The 23,622-nt window shown below is 36.2% G+C and overlaps 1 protein-coding gene and 1 pseudogene across 1 annotated transcript in view; both read right to left on the reverse strand.

Annotated features, from left to right (window-relative positions):
• The window catches only part of Thsd7b (thrombospondin type 1 domain containing 7B), an 873,729-nt gene that overhangs the window by 287,250 nt on the left and 562,857 nt on the right, over positions 1 to 23,622 (reverse strand). The gene's annotated exons all lie outside the window — the stretch shown is intronic.
• The window catches only part of LOC125350078, a 64,802-nt pseudogene continuing 48,895 nt past the window's right edge, over positions 7,716 to 23,622 (reverse strand).

Raw genomic sequence — 23,622 nt, forward strand, 5'->3', positions numbered from 1 at the left:
TTTTCCCTCCTTTAGACCCAACATGAGTCACCCCCCCTTCAATTGTAAAGTTCATTTCCAATATAGTGTCTAGTGAATATCACTGCTGAATTGGTTCACCCTTTGTCCCACAGTTTCTGTGATGGCCCTAATTTACCCATAATGTTTCTATTTCAGTTACTCCAATGCATGGGATTTCTTTCTAGCATACAGATGTTCACAGTGTTCCATGTGTTGAAAAATAACTCCTCTTCTTGATCAAATTCTCTTCATCTAGCCTTTTGTTATGTCTTTATGAAAACTTTCAAATTATCGTTAGACTTGTTAAATGTCAATGTATTTTGAACCTTTCTTTTTCAATACTTATTAGAAAACTAATTGGTTGCTTTTTACCAATATTTACATAACTTCATCATTATTATAAAGGATACTTCGGATAATACTGCATGTGCCTTGTCCTCCATTCTATCACTAATACCTAGATATTTTACAGAGTATTACATAACAGTTCCTTTTAAAAATAAATATGTGAGAAACATGTAAGACATACAAGACCTTTGAAGGACACTTAATTGCTTTATTGTTATCTCTAGTGCTTGTGTGTTCCACAATATGCAAGAAATTTCAATTTATTTATAAGTTTATAATTAACAGTTGCTGTGCCTTTTGATATATCTGGGACTTAGCACACAAGATAGATGACTTTAAAGGGCTCACTTGATGTTATGACTTGAGCAATAATACAATTGCTTTGTCAGTGGTTGAATATTCAGCAAAATTTTTATAAATTATGAGCTCATTCTTAAAAAATGAGAGAGAACAGACATCTGAAATAACTGTCACAAGTAACTACCTATGCATTCAAGAGTCAAAGAAAAATGGTCTCAATAAAATGTTGAACACAGCAGGCACTAGCAATAGCCTGCTTTTCAACCATAACTAGAAACAGAGTTGGTAATAACTATAAGTGGGTCAGACAGCTCTGCCCTCCTGGCATAAGTTTTAAGGTAATTTAAAGGTTCATGAATTAAAGATAGGCCTTTATAAAATATTACAAATCTATACCCATCATCTGGCACATTATATAACAAATTGCTAAGGATTTTTATGAACTTTGCACATGCCATACATGATTCTTACAAACTGCATTGGGGGTACTTTTTCCCAGCTGGCTTTAATCAGCTTCAGTGGAATGCAATCAGCAGCACAAATTAATAACATTCCTTCTCATGATCATTTTGTTCCATAAAGAAGTGACAAATGGATAAAATTGCTGTTAAAAATCACAAAATACTATCTCCATAGGGAACATAAGTTAGTTTGATTTGAAGATGTCTGTGATTGCTTATACACGATTTCCCAAAGCAATGGACTTGAACGGATGCTTTGAAAACCATTTTCCATTTTGATCATAGACCCAAATAAGTGGTTTGCCATGTGAGGAGAAAAAAGAATCACTAACTCTAAGTGTTTCCCAGTCTGTGGATATATCTACACATGGACATATATACTATTCACAGATATGTGCCTGCACACATATTTCATTTAGGAATTCACCATTCTGAACTACAGATAAACGTTACTTTATAATTTTAGCAAGGTACTGATTTTACAGAAGTTTCACATTTATTATCATTCTTTAAAATCTTAAGTGCAGTAAAGAAAAATTTTCTGCCAGTCAGAGATATTATCTACATGCAAATTGATGAAATTTAAATGTAATAGAAATGACAACTTTCACATTAGTTTTCAGTGCCTTTCTCTTGACTTTAGCCTCAAGTTTTATTTCATGCACCTCCATCTCCCTGGTAAAACTAGAAAGGAAAAAGAAAGTGTTTGTAGAGAGATAGGATAACAAACTGTTCCACATAGCTCATGAAATACTACTACTGTTTCAGAGAGACACTTTGATTTAATGTGCACTGGCAGACAATTTGAAAATTATGACTGAGCCCTTATGTGACACACGTACCCGCTACAAAGCTTGAATTACTCATTTGTTTATCTCATAAAGTATGGGCTGGTGCAACATAAGGACATTTCTAGCACACTCCATGGAGACATAATCTCTAACTGTTTAAAATGATAAAAGGCTAACAAAATGGATTGAACACTGCATATCGAGGGCATATGATTAACAGCACTCAGAAAATCAAAATCCAGAGAAAACACACAAAACAAACAACATCTGGCCATGCAGTTATGGATATTCTTGCTAGTCATTCAGTGTAAACAATTGCTTTCTAGTTATTAAATCATACTTGGCTTTTGACACCACTTTGTATAAACTGAAGCTAGAGAGCCTACTGGTGACATTTTAATCATGTTTCTTGTTGGATGTCAACCTCACTTGGCCATCCCTGAAATATTATATTATAAAAATTTGTATTTTATAATGGATTTCTTTACATCAGAGCTTTTAGGATGGACCAGGCACCTCCATATAGAGTTTTTCCACATTGTTGAATTATTATAAGCAAGTGTTTAATAAATAGCCTAATTCGGGGCTGGGGATATGGCCTAGTGGCCAGAGTGCTTGCCTCCTATACATGAGGCCCTGGGTTCGAGTCCCCAGCACCACATATACAGAAAACGGCCAGAAGTGGCTCTGTGGCTCAAGGGGCAGAGTGCTAGCCTTGCAAAAAAAAAGCCAGGGACAGTGCTCAGGCCCTGAGTCCAAGCCCCAGGACCGGCCAAAATAAATAAATAAATAAATAAATAGCCTAATTGAGTGCAGATATTATAAATCTCTGGTCTGGTCTAGATTCCCTTTAGTAATGGTATATTTTTTTAAGGAAGCACAAATTAAATTGAACATGTAGTACAGTAGAATTTTTCGAATCCTTCCTGTGATTGATTCAAAATAATTTCCTCTAATTCTAATGATTTTCAAGTTTAACAACTAAGGATGATCATTCTAGTAGAAATGTAACATTATGAACTATTTGTCATCCAAATAAATGTTGTTACTTTAAAAGCTTAACATCCTAAATACAACACTTGAAAAGATCCAAATATTTTACAAACTCAAATTGAATCTAAAGTTCAAGTTCAAATATTTTTGCAAGTGTGGAACTGAAAGGCCATGTGCTGATGAGAACCTTCTCTGATTCATACAACCTAACAAATTGAGCCAACAGAAACTGAATCCAGTATCTCCTTTATTAGTGAATCCTCCTCCTCTTGTCATTTTTTAAATTAAAAAACAATGAATGTTAGTTATTCTAAATGAGCAAAGTAAAAGCAATAACCCTTTCTTCCAGTGAGCTGTGCTACCACTTCAGCAACCCAAAGTTTATATTTTATATTGTTCCGTGTGTGTGTGTATGTGGGAGGGGGGGCGGTCTGTGTGTATTATACTACAAAGGCTAGTAAGGGAGGCAATGAATTCAAGCTGTGTAGCTCATGAGCCTTCTCCTGTTGTTTTTTTTTCTGAAAAACAGTAATTTTCTTTATTTTCAAGTGCAAAATGTAAGTCTAATGTTTTTGGAATACTAAAACTAGGTAGAAACAAATGGTAACAACATTATCTTGCAAGACATCAATCCCAAACTTCCTCAGATACATGCAGGTGATACAAATGACCAAAGAATAGCATAGAACATTTGGTGTTATATTTTTGAACTGTGAATAAGTAACTAAGAATGAATATTTATTTCTTCAATCTGAATATACCTAAATGTCACATTACAGTTTCTAATAGTTCAACTAAAGCAGGAGAACCTTATTTTATATTAAAGTTCTTTTTTTTTTAGATTTTTTTCTTTAATTTTTATTATCAAACTGATGTACAGAGAGGTTTCAGTTTCATAGGTTAGGCATTGGATACATTTCTTGTACTGTTTGTTACCTTGTCCTTCATACCCCCCACCCTCCTCCCCCTTTCCCTCCCCCCCCCCCCCCCCGGAGGTGTTCAGTTCACTTACACCAAACAGTTTTGCAAGTATTGCTTTTGTAGTTGTTTGTCTTTTTTTTACCCTGTGTCTCTCGAATTTGGTATTTTATAGTTATAGCTCCAATACTAATAATTCTACATTTATCCTGACATTTCTTGATCTACAATGCATCCTCCTTATGAAAAAGACTCAATTCAGCTGAACTCAATCTAGCTCTCCTGAACTGTTTTTTCTTCACTCATTCTCCCCCAAGTAATTATGTGACATATGTGGAAGAATGTGAACATACATAATGTAGGTACTTCCTTTTCTCTCACTAGGAAGTTGGTCTACTGCAGAAATCATGAGCTCTCCTCTGTTCCTTTATTTAGTTTTAAGTCACTTTTATCTCCTCTCTTCTCCTTTACCATGAACATTGCACAGGGAGTGATTACATCTCTAATATGGGAAGCCTCTTCCACTCTCCTTTTACCATGATTGGGTGGTAAGTCTATCCCATTTTCATATACAGAGTCTCCTTTCTCTTCAAGTATAAACTAATTTCTCCATCATCAGATTATTACAGGAAATATTTAATTCTCTGTGTCTTAGGCTATTTTCTGCTTCTAAACTGATTCAGAACTCAGAGACATGCTGTTTCATAGGTCATTTCAAGAAACACACCATAAATATTTCCTTTATGTTAGTAATTTTTTGTTCATCAAGTCTTCAATTTATTGTAAAAGATTTTTTGAAAAATGAAGCCAGATTGAGTGTGAAGGCTCATGCCACATTGTGTGGGAGGCACAGATATAGCCATCACAGATTCCAGGCTTGAGCAAGAAGTCCAGACTATAGTTGAAAAATGAATGACAGAAGGGCATAAGACATGGCCAAAATGGTTGAGTGCTCCCCTAGCAAGTGAAAGACCCTGAGCTCAAACTACATCACTGAAAAAAAAAATCCACATAATAATTTTTTTATTATTTCTAAGGAAAAATATATGGGAGTTACATTTTCTCAGCCCAGTATCCAAAATGAATGCCTCTTCTAGAAGAAATAAATAAATCTGGGGGTATAACTCAGTGTTAGGGCATCTGCTAGCACAGAATAAGTTCTAATTCCATCACCACAAAAACGTGTATGGCAAATAAATATATCTACTGTCCACAGATTTTTTTTTAGCTGAAGGTAACAGTTTTCCTCTAGATACAGTTTAGAAATGACAAGCAGACGTTTTGGTAGTTAGAGGATTTCGTGGCAGTTAGGAACTGAGGACCCACAGTTTAAACACCATGTTTTATTCATGTCTTAGAGTCATGCATAGAGTCATTTTGCCCCAAATACCAGTAATTCCCATGTTAAGAAACACTGTACAGGCTTACACTTCATCTACTTAGAAAGTTCTCCTTGAAATTTGTTCTAAAACATTATTTTCCTTTGTACATTGAGTTTTAAGATATATTTCACCTGAAACTTGAAAATCTTAGGTGAACTTTGAATTCTCTTGAATTACATATATGGAGACTGTATATTAGAGTTGTATCTATTTGATGAAAGGAAAATACTACTATCTCAGATCAAGTTAAAATGTCTACGGTGAAGTCACCTTTCATCACAAAAACATCACAAATGTATCTTTTATATAAGGTACCACTACCATGTGTAGGATCCTGAACCAGTAAGTTTCTAAATCAAATGCTTATATAATTGGTAAACCTTTCTCTTAGAGAAAATAATACTGGAGTTTCATTAGATTGTGTGACCCTTACAAGTATCATCTGGATAAGAAATAGAAAATCTGGGTCTCATAATTCTGTCTTTCTGTCTCTGTTTCTGTCTCTCTGTCTCTCTTCTCTTTCAGTCTCTGTCTGTTTTTCTCTCTCACCCATACTTTTCTTGATAAATATGATTAAATGGGATACAACAAAAAGAAAACTATACACATAGATACAGACAGAAATGGCTCTGGGTGGAAGAGAAAAAAACACACAGGAGAAAACAGCAATCTTTTTTCTATCTATCCCATATTGGACCCAAATCACCTAATACAATTCTCAGAGTTACATGTCTAGAGGCTGAGGATCAGTTTCTTTCTCTTCTCATGCCCCTCAAAATGATCACTTGAATCAAAGCACCTTATTACTCTCTTTGAAAGAACAATTTATCAACCATAGCTACTTTAGAAATTTCTTAAAAACCAAAATCACAAATAAAACACATTTTCTTCTGGCTATTATTTAATTTAGAAATTTGGGCATCCCACAACCCATTCTTCCAGAGTTCTTTGCTTTTGTCTTCTCACAGTCTCACCTATGACTAGAAAGACCTTCTCTGGGTTTGTTTTTTTCTTATTCCACAGCACTCAGTGGAGCATTAAGGTCCTTGTGCTCATTTGCTCTTCTCTAGTTATTTTTGCACCTACAGCAAACACACCTGCTCCAGTGACTTCCAGATGCACTGAATGTTCACCATCTGACAGAAACATTTGTGCTGATTTGTCTGAGCAGAAAGACTGCACTATGAATGGTGCAGCTTCTGACTGATGACACAGCTCTTAGAAGAGAAATAGCAGAGGTCATTCTTTAATTGGTCTTCAAAAGATAATTATTCTGGGAAAAATTCTTTGTTCTTCATTAATTTTAAGAGAAACCTCAAGCTGTTAATTTGTGTTGTAAAAATGGATCTGTTTTTCAAAAGTAGACATTACAAGTCTAATATGTATGCTATATTAGAAATACATGTAAGTAGTCAATTAGTGATACAATTATGAAAAAGACAATGAGGATGATCCATAGCTAAAGGAACATACAAAATCTCCAAGGGACAATTATCTTCTACTGCCTTTGCTATTGTTTGCATCTTTAGTTTCCCTCGAAACTCCATTTGTTAAAATCATACTCTTCACCAATAAGAAGTGGGGTGTCAATGGGAAGCCAGCAAGCAATGTCCGCATGTCCTCAAAGAAAAGAACAGCACCTCATCTTCTTACGCTTCGATATGTTTCTGTTTCATGTATATTAGGTGAGAAGTTTTGTTTCATTATAAGAAATTTTCATATTTCTACTATGGTATACTGTTTGATCAAAGAGCTGGCCAATTGAACCCTCCAAGATTCTGAGCCAAAGTACACCTTCCTCTCTATGAGTTGATTTACAGGTATTTGAGGCAATGACAGGAATCTGACTAGCATAGCCATGGATTTCTGTGCATCTTTATCCTTCTATCTCTCTCTGTCAAAAAGGATTTCATGACATGAAGTACACAAAGAGGTACGCTAAATGATGTTCAGGATGGATTCATGACATGTCAGATTCAAATCCTCTATAGCATTCAATACCATACCTAAGTAGCATTTTGGTTTAAATGGAGAAACATAAACTATCACACAAAATTATTATTTATTAGACTAATATGTGGTTTTAAAATATCTTTTTCATTTCACTTGTTTTATTTCATAATTCATACTCCAATAAAATAAAGAACATTTCCATTTTATGGTTACCAACACAAATAGAATTAAAGTGAGCTGATTTAAAACACCACTAAATATGCAGTATTTTCTTTCCAAGTTAAAATCAATAATTTCTTCCCTCTCTTTTTTTCAGACATTACCCCATTGAGATAAGACCAGCTCTCCCACCTCCCAACCACAAACCCAGTGACTTGAAACTGATGAATGGAATAATGGTAAAACCATGACGCATATTTGAGCCTTATGAATCAGAAAACTTGCAATTTCTTGGAGCACTTGATCCAAGAGAGCTTTTACCACATAAAATATTCAACCACTTTGAGACTGCTCTTTTGGAGGAAGTCTAACCATCCATTTTCAGGACCTATGATGAAGAAATTAATTTACTATCCCTTAACTGCTGTAACTCTTATAAGCTGTGCAGATGTAACTGAAAGTTCCTCATCATAGTCTTTCCCATAGTTCTCCCTGTTGGACAGAGACGCAGTGAGAACTACCACGCTCAAACACCAATCTCCAGATACATGGACATGGACAATGTGCATGATTTTAGATCTGTCAATGTGAGGGATAACTGTTTTACAGAATTAAATAATCAGAATAGAATATGTAAGCATGTTTTTCTCTTAAAATATTAATAAACACAACAAACTTGATTGAGTTCCTAATGACCAAACTTGGGGCAATCATAACAAAAAAAATAGTGATGGTATTGAGTTACAAGTCATAGAATAATTATTCCTGAGTCCACTCTGATATAAAAAATGACTTATTAAATGAAGGTGATAATTCTTGTTCTCAGCAGTACTTAAATTAATAAACACAAAGAGTAGTAAAAGTTGATAATCACTATGACAAATGTCATATTTATAATATATATGACAAATATGGCAAATGTAATATTTATACATTTTGCTTGGAAGAATTATTGATAGTTGCTAAAATTAATGACTAAAAGAATAATGAGAAGCACTAGATTTTTGTGGTGTCACAGTAACTTCCCACATAATATCATTAATTACTTCACAGTTAAGAGATCATCCCGAAACCACATTAACAAAGAGGTCAAAATTAACTTATAATGACATGTTGGTAACTCCTTATTTCAGGATGTTTTTGACCAAAAAAAAATACAAAGGGTATACTGTCAATCAGTCTAATCATAAGTAAAACATTCCCCAACTGAGAAAAAGGTTATCAAATAAATGAGCTGGCTTCACAATTTCCAGGGCTATGGAAAGTAGATTGAAGTATTCTCCAGGCCTGGGAGAATGGATAAATGTAAACCCAGGGCCCATATTTGCCTGGCATGCCAATCCTGAAAAATCCTGACAAACTCTAGAAAACTGGACTCCAAGCTGAAAGATTGAAAATTAACCTTATGTAGATAAAATCAGAGAGAAATGGCCATCTAGTTCTGGCGTATATTGGAGGAAAAGAGATTGGGGAGCAGGTACATTACATATTTCCTCTTCCTGTGTCAGCACTTTACATTGCAGCTTTAGCAGGTAATTAATTTTGTTACGAAGAGACAGGCATATTAAACTACGTATAGCCCCCAAATTGTAAAAGTACATAGATGCTTAGGATGATGAAATCATTGTGATTAATTTTTTTTTCTGACACTTTCACATCAATACTATCTTCTTGGACTTCCTATGTTGAACTTTCCACTTCGGCTGTCTCAAGAAACAACACTAACTTTTTAATTAATCAATAAACTTCTCTAATTAATTAGCTTCTGCTTTCTTTGAAATCAAGGCTGTTTGTTAAGTAAAAATTATCAATTGTTTACTAGTGCAATATTTCACCACAATTGAAGTCAGAAATATAAGGAAAAGTTAAAAAGGAGGGAATATGGGCAGGAATCACAAACACACACACACACACACACACACACACACACACACACACACTTTTTAAAAGAGAAAAAAAACAGTATTCAAACTTCGTAGGTCAACATTTTTCACTTGAAAACCAACAAATTTTATTCTGAATGTGTTGTAGCTAGAATCCTAATCACCATTCTCTGAATGGGTAAATATGTTTAAAGATCAATATTCTGGACTTAGTTAGGCTGTTGCTATCTTGGAAAGCAGTATTTGATCTATTTACTCAGAGAACACTGAAGGGCAATAACTACAACTCAAAACTAATTCACTACTCCCTTTACTTTAAGCTAGTTTCAATCTGTCTAACTACTGTAATGTATGCCAAACATTTCTTTCCTCAGTCAAATATTATCACCAACTGGTGTTCATTTATTTAAAGCTTGTGAGCATGGACTATTAACTTTGGCAGGAATATTCAGTGTGAACGAAAAAATTTTTCCAGGAAGGAGAAATAAAAGAAAGGTTAGAATAAAGTAAGCGGAATTGATGCATCAATTGCTAATTCCTTCTGTGGTGTTTCACCAATCCTTCACAGAAAACGCAGAAGGAGAAAAATCAGACACCACAGGGAGACCCATGGAGAGCGGGAACTTCTTTGTTCAGCTCTCAATAACTTTGCTTCCATCTCTCTATCTGATAAAATCCTAACAATGGGGCAACTCTTACCTTAAATACAATCAAGAGGTAGCTTCTAACTTACGAACCATTGCTTTCTAAAAGTTCATATGCTATAATATCAGTTTGACTCCAAATAACCATTGTATTTTACATGTAACACTAAAAACAGATTTTTGAAGCAGGATATAGAAATCTAGTTAATCTAATTTGAATCAAGTTTATCTGATTTTTGAATAGTATTTATATGGCTAAAATGATAATAGGAATACTGAGATGTTGACACTGAGTGGGTGATGTTTTTACTTGCTTTCCATCTTAGTCCTACTTTGTCACCTCACCCTATCATGGATGAGCATTTTCTCCTTCTGAGGCTAAGCATCTCATGATAATATGACAGGAAAGTACCAGGACTAATAGAGAAGAGAGAGGTTCTAAATAGGAGTACAGGGGGAAGAGTTTAGGATAGGAAGTAAGGGGAAAGTGGCTTGAAAGGAGCAGGTTAAATTGTTCAAATTCATTGTACTTTGTACACACTCCAAGTACACATAAAATTATTTTAAGATATAGAATAATATGCTTTAACTGCAACATACGACTCCACTAATTGAATGTTTATTAGAAACTTCTTGTGACATTAAAAATACATCACCACTGTGGACCACAGTTCAAAGCCAGCACAGGCAGAGAAGTCCATAAGATTCTTATCTCCAATTAATCACAGAAAGAGCTGGAAGTAGCACAGTGCCTCAAGTGGTTGAACAAAAAGAAGCTCAGTTAGCATCCAGGCCCAGAGTTCAAGCCTCAGGATTGGCAAAAAACTAAAACTAAAACCAAGAAAGAAAGAAAATAGAATCACAATGAAAAAGTTTTCTGGGTGTGCTGGAATTGTTCTATATTGTGTTAAATGGGTATAAAAATCTATGCCTGTATTAAAACCAGTAGAATTATATATGAACAAAGGTTAAGTACCAAAATTGCTTTGTTAAACAGAAATCCCTTTGTACAACTACTAAGATCTATAATAAATAAATAAATAAATAAATAGAATGGAATGGTGTAACACAGCTATCTGTAATAAAATGAGAAGGTCAAATGGAGATTACAGGATTCTCTTTAGCTATTGGTGCTATTAAATTTCCTATTTTATATATCATTTTGCTATCTTTTCAATCTTAATGATAATATTATTCTCTCAGTTAACAATTTCCTTAAAATTTTGACCGTTAGCCAAGTACTGTATATGGATTCTTTACTCAATAATTGACAGCAAATGTATGTATATATGTATATATGTGTGTATATATATATATATATATATATATATGCTATCTCATGAGATTATAAAAAGCTGTAAAATTCTTGTCACCTATTGATGTCATGCTCACCTTAGCACAAAATACTAGCAAGTCCTGCTGGTGAGAACAAGTCTACTTCTCTGCCAATTTCATGAAAGTGTAGAAATAAGCCAGGCACTGTGGCTCAAGACTGTAATCCCAGCTATGTAGCAGGTGGAAATCAGAGAATTATGTTCCATTCAGGCAAAAATGTTGACAAGACTCATCTAAATCAATGGTTCCATGTGATGTTATGAAACTTCAGCTGTGTAATGATACATGCTTGTCATCCCAGAAACGAATCATAAATGGAAGGACTGTAGTCCAGGCCAGCCATGGCATAAAACAAAGCCTTGAAAATAATCATTATACAAAAAGATAGGCGGAAAGGTACAAGGGGTAGAATGCCTGCATAGCAAGAACAAAAGTCTATAGTTAAACATTTGTACTGTGTGTGTCTATGTGTCTGTATGTGTGTGTGTATTCATTTTATTTTCTACATCCAGGCTTGTTACAACACCACCTAGGCTACCTTGTTTGCTAACATCCTGTGGAAAAGAGACCCTGGAGGAATTCCAGAGGAAAATGTAAGGTTGATTCTTGATCGTTAACAGCATTCAAGCACCTCAAAGATGTACTCATCTGGAAGATGTCATTTTGCACTCCACTAACTGTGCATTTGGCTAGGTTTCATAAGTTGCATTTAAAGGAAATTAGGTGCCTATTATCATTATATTAACATAGTGCTTTATAATAATGATGACACAATATTCAAGGTAATATATTTATCAAGAAACTATCTGGTTTAATCGTAGTAATCCCTACATATATCAAATGTTATTAACTGTTGTAAAATGAGTTTGTTAAAACTTATGTAATTTGATCAAAGTTAGATAACTAGTTCAGCAAGAAAATCAAAATGAAATTCTAGTCAGCCTGATAACAAAACCAGACTTCCTCTATTCCATCTTTTATCTGCCTTCAAAATTAGGTAATTATTTATTTATATGCTTATAAATTTGAATTTCAAGCATTATAGTAGACAGTGAGAAATGTGGAAATAAAATAGAGTCAGGAATTTATAATTTGGTTATTAAACAAAAAGGTCCATGATCTGCTTTTATATCATTAACCCAGGAGTCGTTTTTTTGTGTGTTTGCTTTTTGTTGGTCCTGGAACATGAACTCAGGGCCAGGGTGCTGTCCCTGAGCATTTTTTGCTCAAGGATAGCACTATACCACTTGAGCCACATTTGGAACTTTATTGGAGTTTAATGGAGATAAAAGTCTCACCATCCTTCCAGCCTCAGCTGGGTTTGAACAGCATTTCTCAGATCTCAACCTCCTAGGTAGCAAGGATTATAGGTGTGAGCCACTGGGACCGGCTAGGAATAGATATTAACTATTCATGCACATTAAAAAAAATGAATGTTATGGCAAGTGTCAGAAAGATATGACATTGGGAGACCTGAGAAATTTGAAACAAGCAAATTGTACTATTTTATTTGTTTACTTAAAACTTCCATTGGGTTATGTAGTTGAGAATGGACTGAAATACTGCATTGAAATACTGTGGTGGTAGTGGTGATAGAGGTGAGGACAATCTGGGCTGAAGATTAAAGGTATTAGATCTTCATTATTACTCCTAAATCCTTAGCATGCATTCATCTACTTTAGCACTTATACATATATTTCCTCTACCAGAAAAAGTGTTAAAAATTCTCTGATCAATGTTTGATAAATTGATGCATGTGGTTTGTTTAATTCTTAAAAACTTTGTCCAATCACTTACTTCATTGTGCTTCTAGGCTCAGACAATTTTGGAAGACATAATGCAGAATAATAAAATGAGGTAGAGAGCATTGGGTGAGACTCCGATCCACTGATGTCCATTTTAAAAGGAAGAAATAAATGCTACTCGTATACATTGTGCAGCTACCTATCCTTGATTTACATTTCAGGTTGATAATCGAAAAACTTAGTTTTTGTCAGTTTGTCAGCATAAAATATAATTGATTTCCTATCTAGCCTTTACATATTTTTTCAAATTTTTATTATCAAATTGATGTACAGAGAGGTTACAGTTTCATACAGAAGGCATTGGATACATTTCTTGTACTGTTTGTTACCTCATCCCTCATTCCCCGCTCCTTCCTCTCCCTTTCCCTTTCCTTCCATGAGGTGTTCAGTTCACTTACACCAAACAGTTTTGCAAGTATTGATTTTGTAGTTGTTTGTCTGTTTTTACCCTGTGTCTCTCAATTTTGCTATTCCCTTTCAATTTCCTAGTTCTAATACCAGTATAGACAGTTTCCAACATACTCATATAAGATTACAGAGATAGTGTAGATACAACCACAGGAAGGTGATACAGGAACATTATCAATAGTAGAAGCTACAGATACACATGGAATGTTGAAAGTAGTTACAACTGTGATATAACACTCGTTTCCAAAACATGGAGTACATTTCACTTAGCATCATCTTATGTGATCATAAGGGTATAGCTATTGGGCTTTGTGATCCTCTGCTGTGACTTGCCTAAACCTGTACTAATTATTCCCAATAAGGGAGACCATAGAGTCCATGTTTCTTTGGGTCTGGCTCACTTCACTTAGTATAATTTTTTCCAAGTCCTCCCGATTCCTTACAAATGGGGCAATGTCATTCTTTCTGATAGAGGCATAAAATTCCATTGTGTATATGTACCACATTTTCCTGATCCATTCGTCTACTGAGGGGCATTTGGGTTGGTTCCACATTCTAGCTATGACAAATTGCGCTGCAATGAACATTGTTGTGCTGGTGGCTTTACTGTGATTTTGTTTATGTTTTTTTTTTTGATAGATACCCAAAAGTGGGGCTGCTGGCCATAGGGGAGTTCTATAAATAGCCTTCTGAGGAATCTCCATACTGCTTGCTAGAGTGGCTGAACCAGTTTACATTCCCACCAACAATGAAGTAGGGTTCCCTATTGGCCACATCCCCTCCAACAATTGTTATTGTTAGTTTTCTTGATATATGACATTCTTACCGGGGTGAGATGGAATCTCAATGTTGTTTTTGATTTGCATTTCTTTTATGGCCAGTGATGTAGAGCACTTTTTCATATGTCTCTTGGCCATCCTCATTTCCTCATCAGAGAAGTCTCTTTGTAAGTCTTTAGCCCCCTTGATGAGGGGGCTATTGGTTCTTTGCGGTTTTGTTTTGGAGGAAGGTAATTTTTTTAGTTCTGCATATATTTTAGATATGAGGGCTTTGTCCGTTGAAAGGCTGGTAAAAATCTTCTCCCAGTCTGTGGGCTTTCTGTTTATCTTGGGAGCTATGTCCTGTGCTCTGCAGTTTGATGGAGTCCCATTTGTCCATCCTTTCTTTGATTTGTAGCCTTTCTGGGTCTTTGTTGAGGAAGTTCCATCCTGCGCCAAGGAGCCCAAGGGTTTCTTCTACTCCTTCCTTTAGTGTTTTCAGGGGGTCTCTTCTGATTTCAAGGTCTTTAATCCATTTAAAATTGATTTTGGTACAGGGTGATATATAAGGATCTAGTTTTACTTTTTTGCACGTGTTGAACCAGTTTTTCCAGCACCATTGTTAAAGAGGCTATCATTCTTCCACACTATTGTTTTAGCTCCTTTATCAAAGATTAAGTAGGCGTAGTTCTGTGGGTTAAATTCTGGGTCCTCAATTCTGTTCCATTGGTCTTCAGGCCTGTTCCGGTGCCAATACCAAGCTCTTTTTATTACTATAGCTTTATAATACAGCTTGAAGTTGGGTATTGTAATTCCTCCAGCCCTGTTCTTTCTGCTTAAGATTGTTTTTGCTATTCTACATCTTTTATTGTTTCATATAAATTTCTGGATTGCTTCCTCTATTTCATTAAAAAATGATGTTGGGATACTAATGGGTATTGCATTGAATTTGTAGATAGCCTTTGGCAATATTGCCATTTTGATTATATTAATCCTCCCAATCCAGGAGCATGGGAGGTTTTTCCATTTCCTTAGTTCTGACTTAATTTCGTTTTTCAAGCTTTTAATGTTCTCATCAAAGAGGTCTTTCACTTCTTTGGTTAAGGTTATTCCTAGATAGTTTATGTTTTGGGGACTATTGCAAAAGGAGTTGCTTTCCTGATTTTGGCCTTGGTCTTTGGGTCCTTAGCATAGAGAAAGGCAGTTGATTTTTGAGGCTTTATTTTATATCCTGCAACTTTGCCAAAGTTTTGGATCAGCTCTATTAGCTTGGGGGTAGAGTCTATGGGGTTCTTTAAGTATAGGCTCATGTCATCTGCAAAGAGAGAAAGTTTAACTTCATCTTTCCTATTTGCATCCCCTTTATATTTTCTTCTTGCCTAATTGCTCTGGGTAGGAATTCTAGTACTATGTTGAAGAGCAGGGAAGAGAGTGGACATCCCTGCCTTGTTCCTGTTTTTAAAGGGAATGGCTATAGTTTTTCACCATTTAGAGTTATGCTTGCTGTTGGTTTGTCATAAACTACCTTGATTATATTCAGGATTGTTCCCTGGAATCCCAGTTTTTGCAGGGCTTTTAGCATAAATGGATGCTGGATTTTATCGAACGCTTTTTCCGCATCCAGAGATAAAACCATGAGGATCTTCACCTTGCTCCGGTTGCTATGGTGGACTACATTAATTGACTTGCCTATATTGAACCAACTTTGCATCCCTGGGATGAATCCAGTTTGATCGTGGTGTATGATTTTTTTAATGACATGTTGAAGTCGATTGACCAGAATTTTGTTGAGAATTTTTGCGTCTATGTTCATCAGGGAAATCGGTCTATACTCCTATTTCTGTGATTAGTCCCTGCCTGGTTTTGGGATGAGGGTTATACTGGCTTCACAGAATGTGTCTGGTAGTGAATGTGCTCTTTCAATTTCATTGAAGAGTTTGAGAAATATTGGTGTGAGTTCTGTTTTGAAGGCCTAGTTTAATTCTTCATTGTATCCGTCTGGACCTGGGCTTTTCTTGGATGGGAGATCATTTATTGCCGTTTCTATTGCAATATTGGATATGGGTCTGTTTAGAAGGTTTAAATCTTCAAGGCTGAGTTTGTGGATATGAATTTTTTCTAGAAAATCATGCATTTCTTCCACGTTCTCCAATTTGTTGGCATAAAGGTTTCCAAAATAGTACCTTATTATTTTCTGAATTTCGGTTATTTCTGAGGTGATGTTACCTGATTCATGGCTTATCTTGTTTATCTGATTGTGCTGACTTCATTTTTTGGTCAGGTTTGCTAGGGTCTGTCTGTCTTGTTGATTTTTTCAAAGAACCAAATCTTTATTTTGTTGATTCTTTCGATGATTTTTTCGTCTCTAATTGATTTAATTCTGATTTGATTTTAATTATTTGCTTCCATCTATTGGCTTGGGGTTTGGCTTGTTGGGCTCTTTCAAGGAAATTGAGGTGCTTCCTTAAATAATTGAGTTGCTGTTTCTCCCGTTCTTTGGTGTATGCACTCAGATATATAAATTTTCCTCTGAGTACTGCCATTGCTGTGTCCCAAAGGAACTGGTACTTTGTGTCCTCATCTTGGTTGAATTCCATAAACATTTGAATTTCTGTTTTAATTTCTTCAATGACCCACTGATGGTTCAGCAGTGTGTTGTTTAGTCTTCATGAATTGTAGGATTTTCTATGGTGGCTGTTTGAGTTGAGCTCTAATTTTATTCCATTGTGGTCTGAGAGAAGGCAGGGAATGGTTTTGATACTTCTGAATTTGTACAGATTTTCTTTGTGCCCTAAGATGTGATCTATTTTGGAGAATGTTCCATGTGCTGCAGAGAAGAATGTTTATTTTCTTGTTGCTGGGTGGAAAATTCTGTAGATGTCCGTTAAGTCTACTTGGTCTATGCAATTGTTTATTTCTGTGGTTTCTTTGTTCAGTTTTTGGCGTGTTGATCTGTCCAGAGATGATAGTGGAGTGTTAAAGTTCCCAACTATCAATGTGTTTGGGTCTATGAGTGTTTTTAGAGTCAGTAGTGCTTATTTGATGAAGTTGGGTGCTCCTGTATTTGGTGTGTAGATATTTAGGATGGTTATATCTTCCTGTAGGAGAGATCCCTTTACTAGTAGTAACCTTCTTTGTCTCTTCTTACCTTTTTTAATTTGAAGTCAATTTTGTCTGATACTAGGATTGCAACTCCAGCCTGCTTATGGGGGCCATTTGTTGATCAATTTGATTCCAGCCTTTCACTTTTAGAAGATGTTTACTTTTTCTGGATAGATTTGTCTCTTGGAGGCAGCAGAAAGATGGATCTTGATTTTTTTATCCAACTTATGAGCCTATATTGTTTGATTGGAGTATTAAGTCCATTAATGTTGAGAGTTAGGATTGAGAGCTGATCATTTGTTCCTTTCATTATCCCTATCATGTTAAAAGCTGTGTCTTCCAATTTCTTGATCTAATGTTTACTATTTAGGGTTCATTTCTCTGTATTGGGATTTTGTTTATTTTCCCTGTATAGTACATCTTTGCGGGTGTTCGGTAAAGCTGGTTTGGTAGAGCTATATTGATTCAGTTTTTCCTTACTGTGGAAGACTTTTATTTGACCTTCAGCTATGAATGAGAGTTTGGCTGGGTACAGTATTCTTGGTTGGTAGTTATTTTTATTTAGTGTTTGGTATTCCTCATTCCAGGCTCTCCTTGCTTTCATGGTCTCTGCTGAGAAGTCTGGGGTAATTCTGATTGCTTTTCCTTTATATGTGATTGTTTTTCTTCTCCCTACCAGTTTTAGGATTCTTTCCTTGGACTCTACTGATTCTGTTTTGATCACAATGTGTCGGTGGGGTGTCCTATTCTGGTCTGGTCAGTTTGGGGTTCTAAATGCTTCTTGTATCTGTATAGGCCTATCTTTCTGGATATTTGGGAATTTCTCAGCTAATATTCTGTTGACTAGGCTGCCTATCCCATTAACTTCTTTCTCCAAGTTTTCCTCAATACCTATTTTCCTTAAATTGGGCTTCCTGATAGTGTCTTGAATCTCTTTTAGTGATCTGTTTTGTTGATTGGACTAGATTTGTATTGATTTTTTTATCTTTCTCCATAGATTCTAGGTAATCTTCAGCTCCTGAGATTCGATTCTCTGCTTCAGTTAGTCGGGACTGTAGGTTAGCTACTTGATTTCGAATCTCTTTTCCTTCTGACTGGATTTTCTGATGATTTGTCATCTCTTAGGTCTTGCATGGACTTCTTTACTTCATTAATTTGGTTTTGAGTGCTGTCTCTCAAATCTTTAAGCTGGGTAGCTATCTTTTCATTTGACTCTTGAATTTTATATATCTTTCTATTTGTTGAGGCCATGAAATCATCTATTACTTTATGAAAGGACTGCTGTATTGATTCAAACTTTTCATTTAACATGTTTATCAGTAGACTTCGTAGAGCATTTTGAGGGTTCTCTTCTATGTCTTTGGTTGACTGCTCTGTTTCCTTCTTGTTTTGAGTGGGAGATGAGACTCCATTGTTTGCCATCTTTCTTGTGTTTCTTCTGCCCATTTGGATTGGGAATGTCAATCTACAAGCACCTGTGAGCACCGTTTAAGACCCAAAGCACTCTTACCAAGCACTGTTGCTTAAATCTTATAAGTTCACAATTATATACAGATACCTTGTATACCTGTCTAAAACTTAGATTTGGTGTTCCTTAAGAATACAATTTCAATATAATAACCGATCCTGGGCCCTGTATTCAGTAGTTACTTATATACTGTTACAACCCTATGAGCAATTCTTGTTCTTATATTAAGTTCTTTTAGGTCTGGCTTTCTCTATGAACCCCTTTGATTCACTCGGATTAAGCAGGGATACCCTCTATTCAATAACCAGGAGTCAATGGAACCTGGAGGTCCTGGCAGTAAATCAGGAGGGAAAGTTAGAGGTAGTAAAGTGAGTAGAGTAAAATGTATTGGGGGGTGGGGGTGATGATTTTGGTTTAGTTTCACTGACGTGGAAATGTGGAGAAGTGTAGAATCAGTAGAAAGAACAAGGTTAAAATGATAGGCAATGGAGAGTTAGCAGAAAAGAGTGGAGATGTTATTCATAGGAAAGTAATTTTTAAAGAAAGAGAATGCAGAGAAATAAAGCAAAAATACTGGAAGAGAGATGCACAAAACAGAGAAAAAGTATTTTAAAAAATAAAATAAAAAGGAAAAAAACCAGAAAAATGAACAACCAAAAAAAATAACCTTAAAAAAACAAACAGGTAAAAATGGAAAACAAAAAATCCAATGACGTTTCAGAAGTGAAAAAATTAAAAATTTTTTTTTTTTAAATTTGGTCTGCAGTCTATTTTCCTGACTGGCTGTTTTGACTTGCTTTCTTTTTGGAGGGGGGAATATGTTCTGACCCTTCTCTGCTGCTGTTGGTGCAATCCTGGGTCTCTGTGGTTCGCACAGCTTGCAGGTAGGCCTTGGGGGTCCTCTATAGATGGGGACATGAGCAGTCTCGGGAACCATGGCTCCTCTGTCTGCTGTGGGGCCGCGGCCTTTAAAGCCTGGCTTTGAATAGGCTGTGGACTCAGCAGGACAGGGTGCCTCTGGCCTGGTTTACCTGGCTGAGAGTTGCTTGCCCGGGGGAAGTTTCTCCCTTCTGTGTGGGGCGGCCTCCTGGTGGAGTTGGCTATGGAATTCAGCTTCATTTCAAGCTGGGAATTGGGCTTCCTCTGTGATGGGACCGTTTATCTGTCTCAGGAACTGTTTGTTCCCCAGTCTGGTGTTTCCGAGCCTCCAGTAGCTGTTCACTGCTTTTTCTTTCAATTTAGAAATTTCGTTGGGCAGGGTGGGGCACCTCTGGCTTAGCCACGGCCCAGGACAAGCCTCCTGCTTGGGCAGGAGGTATTCTCCTGAGCAGAGCTGGCTCTCACTGGTCAGTCCCTCTTGCCCTTTTCAAAGATGGCTCCTTTGTCCTCGCTTTCCCCAGGCCCACATTAGTTCTAGTCTGGTCTGACCCTATGCCAGTGTCAAAGATGGTGCTTTGCTGTGACGGTATGGGAAGGGCTACCTTCCAGAAGCTGCTCTATGGGCACGAGTGAGAATATCTTTCGTGGGGTACTCACGCTTTCTCTGTGATTTCAGCCCGTCTGTGCTCAGCCACCATCTGGAGGATTTCTCCCTGGTCTATGCTGTGTGCTTTAGCTGCGCCGTGCTGGGTGCTGTGCTGGCACCGGCACTGGCACTGGTGCGGCAGCAGGATGCAGCCCGGAGCTCAAATCTGTGTTTTCAGATGAGCAAAGTCGATTTTTCCTTCCTGGCCAGATTCCCTGAATTGTTAGAACTTACTCTGGCTGTCTTTCTATGAGTAAAAGTTTCTATGGGGTGAGAAAACTGCCATGTCGGAGGGAGCTCAGCTAGGGCTCTGCTGCTCCTCTGCCGTCTTCCTCTCTTTCTATATTCTAAATTATATTTCAGAAGTGTTTCCTAGGAAAATCAATACAAATAAACCATAAGGAAATGTGATTTCCTTTGCTTACAAAGTTTTTATTTAATTTATTTAATTTTCAATTGAAAAATACATAGGTGGAAAAGAAATTAAATAAAAAGGAGCCATTTTCAAGTTTATATTTATAATATGCTGTCTTTATTTAAGAGACTAGACCAAACACGTTTAAGGGGAGGAAATCAACTCTGCTAGAACCACATGACAATGATAAACAAAGAGCAGGGACAGTACTAATGGCTACCTAAACCTCACTAGGTGGCAATGTCCCACTTATCAGTGAGGGAGAAATAGGGTGCCCAGCTTTGGAGTCCTTTAACGACTGTGTCTTAAAACTTTATCCAGGTGAATACTACACCTTGGATTATCAGTTTTTAGAATGTCAACACACCTTTCACATAAAGGACACTGGAAAATAGTAGAAAAATTCCAAAGGTTACATCTTTTTTTTATTTAAAACAATTCTGTGGGAAAGAAATACATGTGAGTGACTAAAATTAATAACTATTGTCATTCTGTAAAACATCTCAAACGATTGCTTACAAATGTCTTTTTACGACATTTCACTTTACACATTCCAGTCAGAACAGATGTAAACCTATGTGCTATAACTGTGTCAGTGAGTTGTATTGATTTATCTGTGAAAACCTTGAAATAAAGGTCTAATGATGGAGAAAGTTAGAAGTAAAGGAAAAGATGTAGGTATGAAGGAAATTGGGATGTATAAGAGCAAACAAGAGAGTAAAGGCAGAAAAAGATGGAGAAGATATGGATAGAGTTGGAAAGAACATGAGAAGGAAGTAGAGAAGAGTCAATCAAAGGAAAAAGAGAAAGACATCACTGGAAATTTATCAGTTAGATGTTAATATAATTAATCATAACAAAACACTCTACACTGGATTTCCTCAATAGGACCACAATGAGCCACTTCCAATACCATTAAGAGTACATCAAGGGGTTGGGGATATGGCCTAGTGGCAAGAGTGCTTGCCTCGTATACATGAGGCCCTGGGTTCGATTCCCCAGCACCACATATACACAAAATGGCCAAAAGGGGCACTGTGGCTCACGTGGCAGAGTTTGCTAGCCTTGAGCAAGAAGAAGCCAGGGACAGTGCTCAGGCCCTGAGTCCAAGCCCCAGGACTGGCCAAAAAAAAAAGAGTACATCAAAGCAAAGCAATCACATCTTAAATGTATCATGAAGGTGATATGGGCTGATGCTCTTAGCAAAGATCAGTAAGTAAGTCTTTGCTCAGTAGATGTTATTGTGTCAGCTGGGCAGTGACCTGAGTTTGCCAGACACATAGCATAATAGTCTCAAATCTAACCTAGGCATAATCTTTTAATCAGGGAATTCAGTAACAGAGACAAATACTATGAAAAGTATATTTGGTGTTCATAAAGAGCTAATGAATGACTACATATAACCAAAAGAAGGAAGAGGGACTTAGCCAAATGGAAACAGAACTATTAGTGTGTGGATAAATGTGCTTTTCGGGAAAGAATCAACAAATGCATGCATTCTGGCATTAACCCACAGAGATAGCATATGAATTTATTATTTTCACAATTAAATATTGATCACAAAATACACTTTAGTATGCCTGCTGTGTCACAGAACTGCTTTTCATTTTACATCCTTGGAAGGTCCTATGTTTACAAGGAAATAGCCCAAATACAGATATACACATTAACATATTGACAAAGTTGGTTTAAAACTACTATCTACAATCAGATTTATCAAGGGAGGAGAAATATTTTTCTGACATTCTTATATTGATTTGTGCTACTCTACTTTCAGTTTTGTGAGTCATATTCACTACAGTTCATTTAATTTTGTCAACCATAGTTTAAGTTTCCAAAGAGCATTTATTCACTGTTCTATTTGTTTTAATATCTGCAAATGGCTCTGCACTCCATAGATCTGAAATCAATGTCTTAGACTAACTGAAGACTTTTCTTATTGAGATGGACAGTATGGAAGGATGTGCAGGTAGATTTCACACTTTAAAGTGAAAATAGAGGCACCGTTCCCACCATCAATCATTCAACCAATAATTTTAGGAAAAGAAATGGCTCCGTATAAACTTCCTTGAAGTTTCTCTGGTTATGTTTATGTTTATGCCAAGTTTCCACTTGTTGTATGCATATGATGTTTTAAGGATGAGACAAAACCAAGATGATAAAATGATATATGGCAAAGAAATTATACTGTGCCTAACTTACATACCAAGCAAAGATCTAGGCTTGGACATATACCTCTATGATGTTATTCGTCCCCTTACAAAGGAACCTTGTTTTTTATCTGAACATCCATCTCTCTCTGCTACTATCAGTGTTACTAGGAGCCAAGTATCCTCCAGATCCAGCAGCATGCTTGTTGTATCTAAAGGTAGTGTTCCCTATAATAGCCAAGCAAACTGATACTTCATTCTTAATGATACTAGTTTGGGAATGGAATTGTGACTCCATCAAAGTTAATATTACCTGAGGGAAGATTTGTGAAGGTTTCTAGGAAAAATGCCCCACATGTGTTGAAGGAGGTACAGAAAAGATATGTCTATTCTCTTTTGGATATTAGAACAACATACAGCACTACAACCAAGGGCATGCCAGACAGTGAAGACCACCTAGGAGGAATCAAGAAAATCAGAAAGGAAGTAAAGCATTCCATAAATCGTGACTTCCAAGGAGAAAAATAATTTGACTAGAGTTTCAAATTATCTGCATCATCCCTGAAAATTCATTTATGTTATTTTCGTTATATGGAATATAAGATCTAGGAAACACTGTCATTTCACACATTTTTAAACTTAGCTAACATTTAATGTTAGTATCAGACACTGTGGTAAATAAACGTGTGTGTGTGTGTGTGTGTGTGTGTGTGTGTGTGTGTGTGATATGTAATCTTGGAATCTTATTTAGATCACAAAACAACTCTGAGATTCTGTTGTTATTCTCATCCTTCTACAGATCGTGAAGCTGATTAAGAATATAG

This window comes from Perognathus longimembris, chromosome 4 (genome assembly GCF_023159225.1).
Source record: "Perognathus longimembris pacificus isolate PPM17 chromosome 4, ASM2315922v1, whole genome shotgun sequence".
Classification (NCBI taxonomy): domain Eukaryota; kingdom Metazoa; phylum Chordata; class Mammalia; order Rodentia; family Heteromyidae; genus Perognathus; species Perognathus longimembris.